The sequence below is a fragment of the Mytilus galloprovincialis genome, chromosome 13, assembly GCF_965363235.1.
Source record: "Mytilus galloprovincialis chromosome 13, xbMytGall1.hap1.1, whole genome shotgun sequence".
In the NCBI taxonomy this organism is placed as follows: domain Eukaryota; kingdom Metazoa; phylum Mollusca; class Bivalvia; order Mytilida; family Mytilidae; genus Mytilus; species Mytilus galloprovincialis.
The window spans coordinates 36,512,096-36,524,184 of record NC_134850.1 but is presented as its reverse complement, the minus strand read 5'-3'; positions in this window follow the sequence as shown (position 1 = coordinate 36,524,184).

Genomic DNA, 12,089 nt, shown 5'->3' with positions numbered 1-12,089 from the left:
TTATGACCAGGAACAGGTGACAGCCAAAAGATCAACCAATAACAGAACACTTAAGTCGTTCCAGTATGTTATTCCAGGTTTCCCTGGAAACGAACTTGATGTCTACTAAAAAGGGAACATACGATTTTACCGATGTACGATACAGATGTTTATTAAGATATTTTAAAGGAAGATGATAAAGTCGTTAGTTTTACAACAGTTAAAAGAAATAAAAAAAGCCCAAGAAGATTGCCAATGAGACATCGCAGGCGCAGATCCAGAGGGGGGGTTCCGGGGGTTGGACCCCCCTTTTTTTGACGATCAATGCATTTGAATGGGGACATGTAATTGGAACCCCCCATTTGTCCTGGGTTAGGGAACCCCCCCCTTTTTAAAATGGCTGGATCCGCCCCTGCATCATTTTACATGTACTATCCACAAGAGACCAAATGAGCTAGAAGGTAACACCTATAATGGTCATCGCATAGACTTCATCAATGAACAAAACCCATACAGCAAAATAAAATTAACAAATGTATAACAATTCAAACGGGAAACTAGCTGTCTGATTAATGAAGAAAACAATACACAACTAAACCAAATATGATAGACAATTGTGAAAGTGTAAATCAAATACTTTGCTGTGTCTATATGTGTCTTGCGTACTTCGACAATTCACAGAACTGACAGGGACCTATCTACTTAACTAAATAGGGAAATTTGTAAAGAGGTCATATACAAACAAGTGCATATTTACTGCATTTGTAGTTTTGTACTAATACTGGAAGTTCTGTGGTTACTTAGGAAATGCATATTTTTTTAGGAATCCAAATTGCAGGTGTTAAAACTGAATTATCTCGCTGCATGTTCCGTTTGTAATTGACTCATCATTTAAAAATCATAAAACAATTCAGCATGAACAAAAGGACTGGAACCCGCCTACACCGCCATCTTGAGGAACAAATGTCACCGCTATTTTAATGACCTACCTAAGTATTTAATACCCAATTCCACAACGGTTTGTGAAACATTTAAAATACATTAATATAACGTTTTATTGACTTAGCTTTCAACGTTAAGATTCGCCTATGTTTAGTCAAGATAGTTATAATGAAGAAAGTTCTGATATAAGAGATATTTTAATGTTTCGTTACGACACTAAACGACTTAGCGTTTCAATAGATCAAAGATGATGCACAATACAGAGTTGACTGGTCGATCGAAAATCAATCCGCGACACAATAAAACGGAACAAATATTTCATTGATGAATACATTCTTACGACAGTTTTAATGTACCACAGAATCTTTTCTTGTTCAAAAATTTTAATTTTGTTATCGCGGTTCGTACTATATTTACGTACAGAAATACTTGAAATTCATTGCTTATTATAACGCTAATGCACTCGGATCGAATTTGGACGTCTGCTCTACACATTAAATGAAACGCAATAATTCAAAAGCATAGAGGAGACATTAGACCATATAAAACAGTTTTGGGCAATTGATTATTTAATGATGCACTACAAATTTAATTTCCTTAAGCGAACTGTGACACTGCAAATATTTGACAAATAATGTTATCATTAACCAATAACTACTTCCTTTCTGGCTCCAAGGAGTTTCACTAACGCGCCTATGTGTACATTCATTTAAATGTAAGATTTAAAAAAAGGTTATATAAAACTATGATACATGACGCTCACATATAAATTATTAATCATCAATGACAACATTTGAAAAAGGAGTTTATTTGTACTATAGATACTTGCATCTCTATTCTTCTTTTCGGATAGCTTTGTAGTGCAATTATTGTATATTTTTTAAGTGAACGTTCAATAAAGTTATAAATTATTATTATCAAACAAAGTTAATCTTGGATCGATTTGTCTCTTTTGGTCATAATTGTAGCTTTCAAATGTTTTGGTTTTCATACATCCTACATGTAAGTCTTGTATTTCAATCATTCGGCTTTTTGAGTTCCGATTAGGGCAAATTTAGGAATTTAATTCGAACGTATGCAAATTATAATTTTTTGTTTCCCTTTTTTGGACACTTTCTAAGTGAATGTTTTACCCACATAGAATACGTAAACGTACGTTAATGTCTCGTTTCAAGTTAATCTTCTATCCATGGAGAGAGATAGTTCACTATAACGTCTTTCTTTGTCTGCATCTTTCTTCTTTTGATTTTAGTACTTGACTAACTAGTTTTTGTTTAAAATGAGTATTTCGGTACATTTTAGCTGATCAATGTCTAAGATTGGTTGATAAATCTACTGATTTCGTTTTCATTGCTCCATTTAACTTTTGATGATAGTTGCATAATTCAATATAAAAATCACTTTTAAGAATCAAGAAATAATTTTGATATGATCTCAATCACCATAGATCAATTACCATTGAAGTGTCTGATATACAGGAACATTTCTCTTTAAACTCCCAAGTACTTGGTGGTATTCCATGTTAACAGGGTGCATTCACACTAGCAAATGCATAGTTAAGAAGGGAAAGATAAATGTTAAAACCAATCATGAAAAAAATCGGACGTAAAAGAACATTATAGGGAAAACATAAAGAAATGTGTCCGACCATTGAGTTTAATTGGTATGAATATAAGTAGATGTGTTATGATTGCCAACGAGACGGCTTAACACAAGATATCAAAAGACACAGATCTAGTGTAAACAACGATAGGGCACTTGACGACCTTCAACAATGAGCAAAACAATACCATATAATAATTCTTTAAAGACTAATACATGACTTAATCTAAAACAAATAAGTCGTACTACTTCATTTGGTAACAGTTCACTCTAAAACTGGACACAATATTCTAACTTCGAACCGGCTTATCTTTTCCGCGAGCTGACATGTCTTTGCTCTCAATCCCAAAATGCCGGACCTACATTTGTAAGCGGAGGAACAGCATACTTACCCATGTTCGAATCTGTGGTTTTTCCAAGACGAGGCTTTAACCCACGACCACCAGCACCCAAAATCGAGCACTATGTATGAAACTAACAAAGCTTTTTAGTGCGAAGTCGATGTAACGCCATAGTTAACGTGTTTAGCTGCATGCACCTGTTATAATTTGTGACTAGTCATACTTGATAAACACAGTGGTAAATGAAGTGTGTTTCAAAGTTTAGAAATCCATCTCAGAATGTTCACGTATTTGTACATGCTTATTTTAAGATGTGATAATCGCCGATTACAAATATATTGAGACTAGAAGATGGCACAGTTTACCAAGAAGTGGAAGAGAATTTGGCTCAATAGATACGGTGGTGCCACTATTTGGATAATGGTAGATATTTTTTTACCCATTTCTGTCACAAAAATGTAAACATCTTAAGTTAAGTTTGAACAACTATTTTTTTCAAATAATTTAATGATAAAAAAATCAAGAACGTCTAAGAGAAGTTCGTTTCGTTCATGTAAGAACCTTTTCGTGTTAATAAAACATGTATATGCAATTCATGATTGATGCACTACATATTTCTAACTGTTTTTTTTTTTTATGAAAATAAAGATTTTATTCATTTGTTATAAACTAAATCGAGTTCAAATTAACGCAATTGTCAGAATTCTCGAGTCAAAGTCGAACTTAAAGTTAAAGTGGTAATCTTGAGTGTTCGTTAAATCTAGAGTTAAAAGTGTAACTCTTGAAAGTTTCGAGATAGCATTTAAATTGCTAATCTGTTATTTAAATTTTAAAAAGAATACCGCCATATGAAGAAGAGTTCAAAAGTTCGCTACAATCAAATAAATGCGAAAATAATACGCAAATCCGTACTACACATTAAACAAATTACTTTTATGACGGAAGCTTGTTAAATGTCAATGTTGTGAGCATGTTTGTAACGCTGTACGCGTAATATGGTATTGCATTCTTACTGAGCAGCTCTTCGTTTGACCATCTCAGATTTAATCGATTGTGTGAGGGTCTCAAACAGAACAAGAATATTCAAGTTTGAGTCTGACGAGTGTTTGGTATGCCTGGGATTTTATGTATGGGATTGTTGTTTTTAGATTTCGTTTTAGAAAACCCAGTGATTTGTAACCTTTTGATGTAATGTCATTTATATGTTTGTCCCATTTGAGGTTTGACTGTATTGTGACACCAAGGTACTTAGCTGATGTTACTGATTCAAGTGTATACCCTTTCTCCTAGTCGACCTTTATTGCAGAATATACCATTTATGTACTCTCGTCCTCAATATACATGTAATATTTACCACCGGACGTTATAAGCAAGCAAATAACAATCAGTAGATCAATCAATTGAATCTCGGCCATCTTATTGGCATGCTGCGCATAATATTTTTTTTGTATGTGAAAAACTAAAACGTTTGATAAGTGATTAAGGTTATAAATAAAAATCAAGTTATCAATGTTCTTAATTGATGTACTCCATTTATATAATTCCGCTAATAACCAAACATTTTCAAATAAAGGTTGTATTATTAGATATGATGCATCTTCATATTCCTTATGCTAATAGGGCTTGTTTGTAGTACACTAGAATTTATAAACATTTTTTTAGTAAACTTTTAAAATTATCAGGATTATTTTTTTAGGCCAGTATCGTCTACAAAAGTCTCACAATTTCCGCTCGAATAAAAAAGTCCAAAAGGGCGAAATATAGTTGAATAGCATTGAGGACCCAAATTTCGAAAAGTTTTACCAAATAAAGCTAAGTTATCTAGGGAGTATGTATCAGTCAGTTACTGTATGTAAGATTTACAATTCCTATAATATAGACTTTTTTGATAATCGTTAGTTTTGTGTTTCTTATACTTATAAAGTTTATAAGAGAGGGGCGAAAGATACCAAAGGGATATACAAACTGGAATATCGAAAATAAGCTGACAACGCCATGGCTAAAAAGAAAAAGACTAACACTAAACAATAGTACATAAAACACAACATATATAGAATAACCATACATTGTCTCGAAATATCAATATTATTTGTACAAGGCTTAGAAACAGGTAGAAAGCGAGGCTGTGCCGAGCATTTCTACCTGTTTCGAGCCGAGTACAAATAACAGATTGATATTTGAGTACAAATAACAGATTGATATTTCGAGACAATGTATGGTTATTCTTTATATACTGCAACTCTTATAACTGTTGAAAATGAAGTATTTAGGGTAAAAACCGTCATTCTTTAATTGTGAGCGGACAACGTAAAATTGCCGCGAACCTGTATGTTTTACTGACGTCATAAATAAAACTCTACAAAAACACATTGTCAACGTCATAAACTATAAGTTATATGGTTCGCTACTGACCCCATACGGATCCATAGAGGGTTAGTAAAATCCATAGGGGGTGAGGCCGGAGGCCGAGTCCCCTATGAATTTTATTCACCCTCTATGGATCCGTAGGGGGTCAGTAGTTAACCGTATAACGAATTTATCGGACGCTGGTCTTTTTCTGCGGCGTTTTGTTGAAAAATAAACAATGAAACACAACAACATTAATAGATGACGTCGCCATTAACGCGTCATGAACCCCATATGAAACTTACTAACCCCATACGGTCTCATAGGGGGTCACCACGTGACGGCATTTAACCAATCATAACGTGATAATTCATCTGTGGTCCGATAAAAGGTGATATACGGTCAGTGACTGTATATCACATATGAATATACGGTCAATGCAATTTGACTGCTCAAATAGCACAGCTGCAGTATATACAAAATTATCGGACCACAGATGAATTATCACGTTGTGATTGGTTAAACGCCGTCACGTGGTGACCCCCTATGAGACCGTATGGGGTTAGTAAGTTTCATATGGGGTTCATGACGCGTTAATGGCGACGTCATCTATTAATGTTGTTGTGTTTCATTGTTTATTTTTCAACAAAACGCCGCAGAAAAAGTCCAGCGTCCGATAAATTCGTTATACGGTTAACTACTGACCCCCTACGGATCCATAGAGGGTGAATAAAATTCATAGGGGACTCGGCCTCCGGCCTCACCCCTATGGATTTTACTAACCCTCTATGGATCCGTATGGGGTCAGTAGCGAACCATATAACTTATAATATAGACTAAGCAACACGACTCCCACCAACTAACTTCTTCATTTTCTAATGTTTTAATTGGTGAAATTTTCGCTTTCATCATTTTGATTATCTTTAATGATTTTCAGTCTAGAAATATGACATCCGGAAGCCTATCCCGAAATAAAATGGACTATGAAGTAAATGTGTGTCTAGTTATCTGGAATGCGGAAGCATGTCCCATTATAGAATTGAGTGTTAAATGTATATGTTACTACGCAAAGAACGTCAAGGATTCGTTCACATGAAATAAAAGTTACACGAGTGTTATTACCATAATATAAAAAAGAAGATTTGGTATGATCGCAAATGAGACAAATCTTCACAATAGACCAAATGACACAGAAGTTAAATCTTCATCGGTTAAGAAAAACGACCAACGCGTTATATACACTGATTGATTGCGATAAATATGACAAAATTGTGTTCCGCGGAAACATATAGTACAAAATTAGGATGAACAAGATGAACAGAAACATTCAATGAGTGAAACAGAACAATTGCATACTATTGAAAAACCCACTTGGATGTTAATCTAAGATAATTAATTGCCCTACAATCATTAATATATAAAATTACTAAAAAAGGATGTTCGCTTCTCTTGTTTTGGGGTTTTGCCATACATTCAGAATCCTCTGGGTTTTTTTTCTACGTAGTGCCATTTCAAAATTTTACCCATTAACCCCTCCCTACCATTTTCTTAATAATATTACAAATAGTTTTAAAAGCCGTATTTTTAACTTTTACAAAATCCTTGTTAATTTTTCTAAGTTTTTTTGAAAGAAAACAGGTGCCAAAGTTGAAGGAAAATCTAGAGAGAATCAATTCCCCCAAATTTTCAATGGCTTATATATCGCTAAAACAAGCACATGGACCCTTAATTGTTTCTGTTTTTAGTTTCTTTATTAACATACTATTAATTTATTACAGTGTTTACAAAAGCTTGTTATTTTGAAAGATAGCAGCGAACATCCATAATTTCAATCTGATTAAAACGTAAAAAAGAGTTTGGAGATTGCATGTTTACCAACTGCTTTTTAAGTATGATATAATAAGTGAGCAATAATGACAATTAACTTACAACTATATAATTGCAATCAGAATAGTAAATAATGATTCATGGCCCCTTTATTTTCCACATTGAATAAAGAAACGAAAAAAAAAGGTCTCAGTTCCTATTGAGAAGGTAAATTGGTTAACCATTCCGCGATCAATTTCTCTCATTTTCCAATTAAACAAAATACTTTTCTTGATAATAAGGAACACACCCTGTAATTGTAAATGTCATCTTAAAACTGTACGAAATTTAAATGCCATTTTCAAATTGATCAAATTAAATTGAAAGTAATCAGTAAATATACATGTTCTTAAACACAGAAACATGCTTTTCTGACAACTACGTCAAAAAAGTCCGAGTTGGCATAAACATGACGTAATTATTACAAAGATAAATTAAGCATGCTTACACTTCCGGTAATTTAGTAACCGATATCTCAGTTTTGATGGTAATCAGTCGAAGTAATCAAAGAAGGAAATTGTTATTAACCTGTGATCCAGATTGACATGTAAATAAGCATGGCATCTATATTGTTATTGGTTGTTGACTTGGACATCCTCGGTGTGGATGATGTCGTAAATATATTTTGTCGTTGTATTTTTTTCTATAATCGTCCGTCTGCTTTTACAAGATTCTATATTTTGCCATTTGTTTTATGAATTTTGCTCCGTCATAAGTTTAATTTGTCTGGGAAGAAGTTTCGGTTACATGGTGCTGACTTGGCATTTCTAAACATACTTATAGGTCACTGTAAGAAAAACTCACAAACTCAAACCCTCGCTCTGACATACAGAAATTATATTGTCTATTATTTGCTATGGGAGACTAAAAAATACTTGCACATAGCCGTGCTATGCAATTTAATTAAGAGCTGAGCAGAGTGATATAGACGGTGGGCAGACTGATAAGTGTTATTATCGCCAAAAAGCCAACTCAATCTCTTTGACTAGCAGTCCACCAGCAGATATGGTATGATTTCCGAGGAAAAAAACCTCACACACTGATACCCTCACCACGACATACAGAAATGACAGTGTTTATTATTTGCTATGGGAAACTCAAAAAAATAATTCAAATAAAAAGACAAAATAAGAGGTTCACAATACATAATATGGTTAAGATTCTGAGAAGAGTTCAATAAATTGTCACAAGGGGTTTAGTAGGAGTGGATACAAAATATTTACCACAGATAAAGCAATCGCAAAGTCCATGATTTGCTTAAGGAAATTTACAAAATCAGAGGTGCAAATTCATAGTATCTATATTGTTATTGGTTTTTGACTTGCACATCCTCGGTCTGGATAATGTCGTAAATATATTTTGCTGTTGTATTTTTTTCTATTATCAACCGTCTGCTTTTAAAAGTTTCTATATTTTTTTGTTTTATGAATTTTACTCCGTCGTAAATTGTCTTTTTTGTAATTTTAATTTGTCTGGGAAAAAGTTTCGGTTACATGGTACTGATTGAGCATTTCTTAATATAACAATGGCACTGTTAGAAAAGCTCAAACACTGATACCCTCTCTTCAAAGTACAGGAGCAGCAGAATGTATGATTCGCTTAAGTAAACTAAACAAAATACAGACAAAAAGACAATATAGGAGGTGCAAAATAATATTGTAGGGTTAAGATTCTGAGAAGGGTTTAGTAGAAGTGAATACAAAATTATTACACTCAGACAAAGCAGCTGTAAAGTCCATGAATCAGAGGTGCACAAGCGGATTGATCTGATTGATTGTTGGTTGCTTTACGTCAAGTGACAAAAGGATATCTTTGTCTGAATTGTTCATAGTATGTTTTATTTGTAAGATTACCTAAGTTTAAAAAAGTCTGAATTGATAAATACTCGTCAGAATTTGAAAAAAATGTATCACACTGCAAGTTTTGGGTCATCTACAGTAATTTGTTTAAGAGACATGAAAGAATATGGATTATGACACAACATCACTTCACAGACAAGAAACACAAAAGATGTCTAGAATATAATACTGTTGTGATCCTGCGATTTTTTTTATAGAGTATAAAACAAATTTCTCGTTTTTTATATAGATTAGACCGTTGGTTTTCCCGTTTATATGGTTTTACACTAGTAATTTTGGGGCCCTTTATAGCTTTCTGTTCGGTGTGAGCCAAGGCTCCGTGTTGAAGGCCGTACATTGACCTATAATGGTTTACTTTTATAAATTGATATTTGGAAGGAGAGTTGTCTCATTTGCACTCACACCACGTCTTCCTATATCTATATAAGACATTTTACTTAGAAATAGTCATTTAAAGTGTGTGCTGAATCACTTAATCAGGAAATGTGTTGAAAATTATCTTGCAGGGAGCTTATGACGATGTTATAAATTGCATGGTACATGTACACATGACGTATGTTATATCTTAATGCACAATAAAAATGAATTTTTAGTCAACATCAATAAGTAACGATCATAGTCAAAATTGGATGCAGCCAAATTCTTTTCATCAGCTATAGATAATTATAATATACTATCATGCAATGTCAAACATAATCTTTGAGGGTACTCAGATTTCACCAACATTTATATACACTATCTGGTGGTCTGGATGGGAGGGTACTCAGATTTCACCAACATTTATATACACTATCTGGGGGTCTGAATGGGAGGGTACTCAGATTTCACCAACGTTTATATACACTATCTGGGGGTTTGGATGGGAGGATACTCAGATTTCACCAACGTTTATATACACTATCTGGTGGTCTGGATGGGAGGGTACTCAGATTTCACCAACATTTATATACACTATCTGGTGGTCTGGATGGGAGGGTACTCAGATTTCACCAACATTTATTTACACTTTCTGGTGATCTGGATGGGAGGGTACTCAGATTTCACCAACATTTATATACACTATCTGGTGGTCTGGATGGGAGGGTACTCAGATTTCACCAACATTTATATACACTATCTGGTGGTCTGGATGGGAGGGTACTCAGATTTCACCAACATTTATATACACTATCTGGTGGTCTGGATGGGAGGGTACTCAGATTTCCCCAACGTTTATATACACTATCTGGTGGTCTGGATGGGAGGGTACTCAGATTTCACCAACATTTATATACACTATCTGGTGGTCTGGATGGGAGGGTACTCAGATTTCCCCAACGTTTATATACACTATCTGGTGGTCTGGATGGGAGGGTACTCAGATTTCACCAACGTTTATATACACTATCTAGTGGTCTGGATGGGAGGGTACTCATGATTTCACCAACATTTATATACACTATCTGGTGGTCTGGATGGGAGGGTACTCAGATTTCACCAACATTTATATACACTATCTGTTGGTCTGGATGGGAGGGTACTCAGATTTCACCAACGTTTATATACACTATCTGGTGGTCTGGATGGGAGGCTACTCCGATTTCACCAACGTTTATATACACTATCTGATGGTCTGGATCAGATTTCACCAACATTTAAATACACTATCTGGTGGTCTGGATAAGATTTCACCAACATTTATATACACTATCTGGTGGTCTGGATGGGAGGGTACTCAGATTTCACCAACGTTTATATACACTATCTGGTGGTCTGGATGGGAGGGTACTCAAATTTCACCAACGTTTATATACACTATCTGGTGGTCTGGATGGGAGGGTACTCAGATTTCACCAACGTTTATATACACTATCTGGTGGTCTGGATTGGAGGGTACTCAGATTTCACCAACATTTATATACACTATCTGGTGGTCTGGATCAGATTTCACCAACATTTATATACACTAACTGGTGGTCTGGTTGGGAGTGTACTCAGATTTCACCAACATTTATATACACTATCTAGTGGTCTGCACGGGAGGGTACTCAGATTTCACCAACATTTATATATACTATCTGGTGGTCTGGACGGGAGGGTATATACACTATCTGGGGGTCTGGATTGGAGGGTACTCTTTTTTGTATTCATTAAATTTGAAGGCTATAGTTCTCAGAAAATAGTGCGAGTGTGGCATCCGTGTACTATGGACAGATTCTTGTTTTACATAATTTGTCATCTCGCTATTTTTTTGCATTGTCTCATTTTGCTTTTTTTACTCGAAACTTCTGTCCTGTCTATTTTTTAAGTTCATCCTAGCCCTCTCTAAAAATCAAATGGTAGCTATTTTACAAGCATTGAACAAATAGTAGTAGTAGTAGTATGGTCCATTCTTAAACAGGGGAAAAGATAAAGCAATAGTGTATCCAATTCCAGTTTAGCCCATTAGAAACTGCAGGTATTAACATATACACTATTTTTTTTCCTTTTAGTTACAAATATTTTAAAAAACATACAAGTACTAAATATGGAATACTTATTATTTGTTTCCTGCAGTTTAGTCCAATAAAATATGAAGGTACTATACATGTACTTCGAATGGATTCTTCCTAAACAGTTCAGTCCATTAACATATGTAGGTACTAAATATGGACAATGAATGGTTTCTTCCAAGTAGTTCAGTCCATTGTAAAGGGTAAGAATCATTTCACATGTGAAATACCGTTATAACTGTTCAAGTAATAAAGAGCTCTGAATGAGTATTAATTGAACTGAACAGTGATAAGCCTCTTTCTCAAATATTTAGAAAATATACACATTTTGATATGTTCATTGATTAATCATCAAGTATTGGAATAATGTTGTGCCCTGAATACTTTTCAATGAGAACGTCTTGGAAAATCTACATCTAAATGGGTAAACTGTTAAAATCAAAATTGAGAATGGAAATGGGGAATGTGTCAAAGAGACAACAACCCGACCATAGAACAGAACATAGCAGAAGGTCACCAATAGGTCTTCAAAGCAGCGAGAAACTGCCGCACCCAGAGGCGTCCTTCAGCTGGCCCCTAAACAATTATATATTATATATATATACTAGTTCAGTGATAATGGGCGTCATACTTAACTCCAAATTATACACAAGAAACTAAAATTAAAAAAAATATATAGTCAA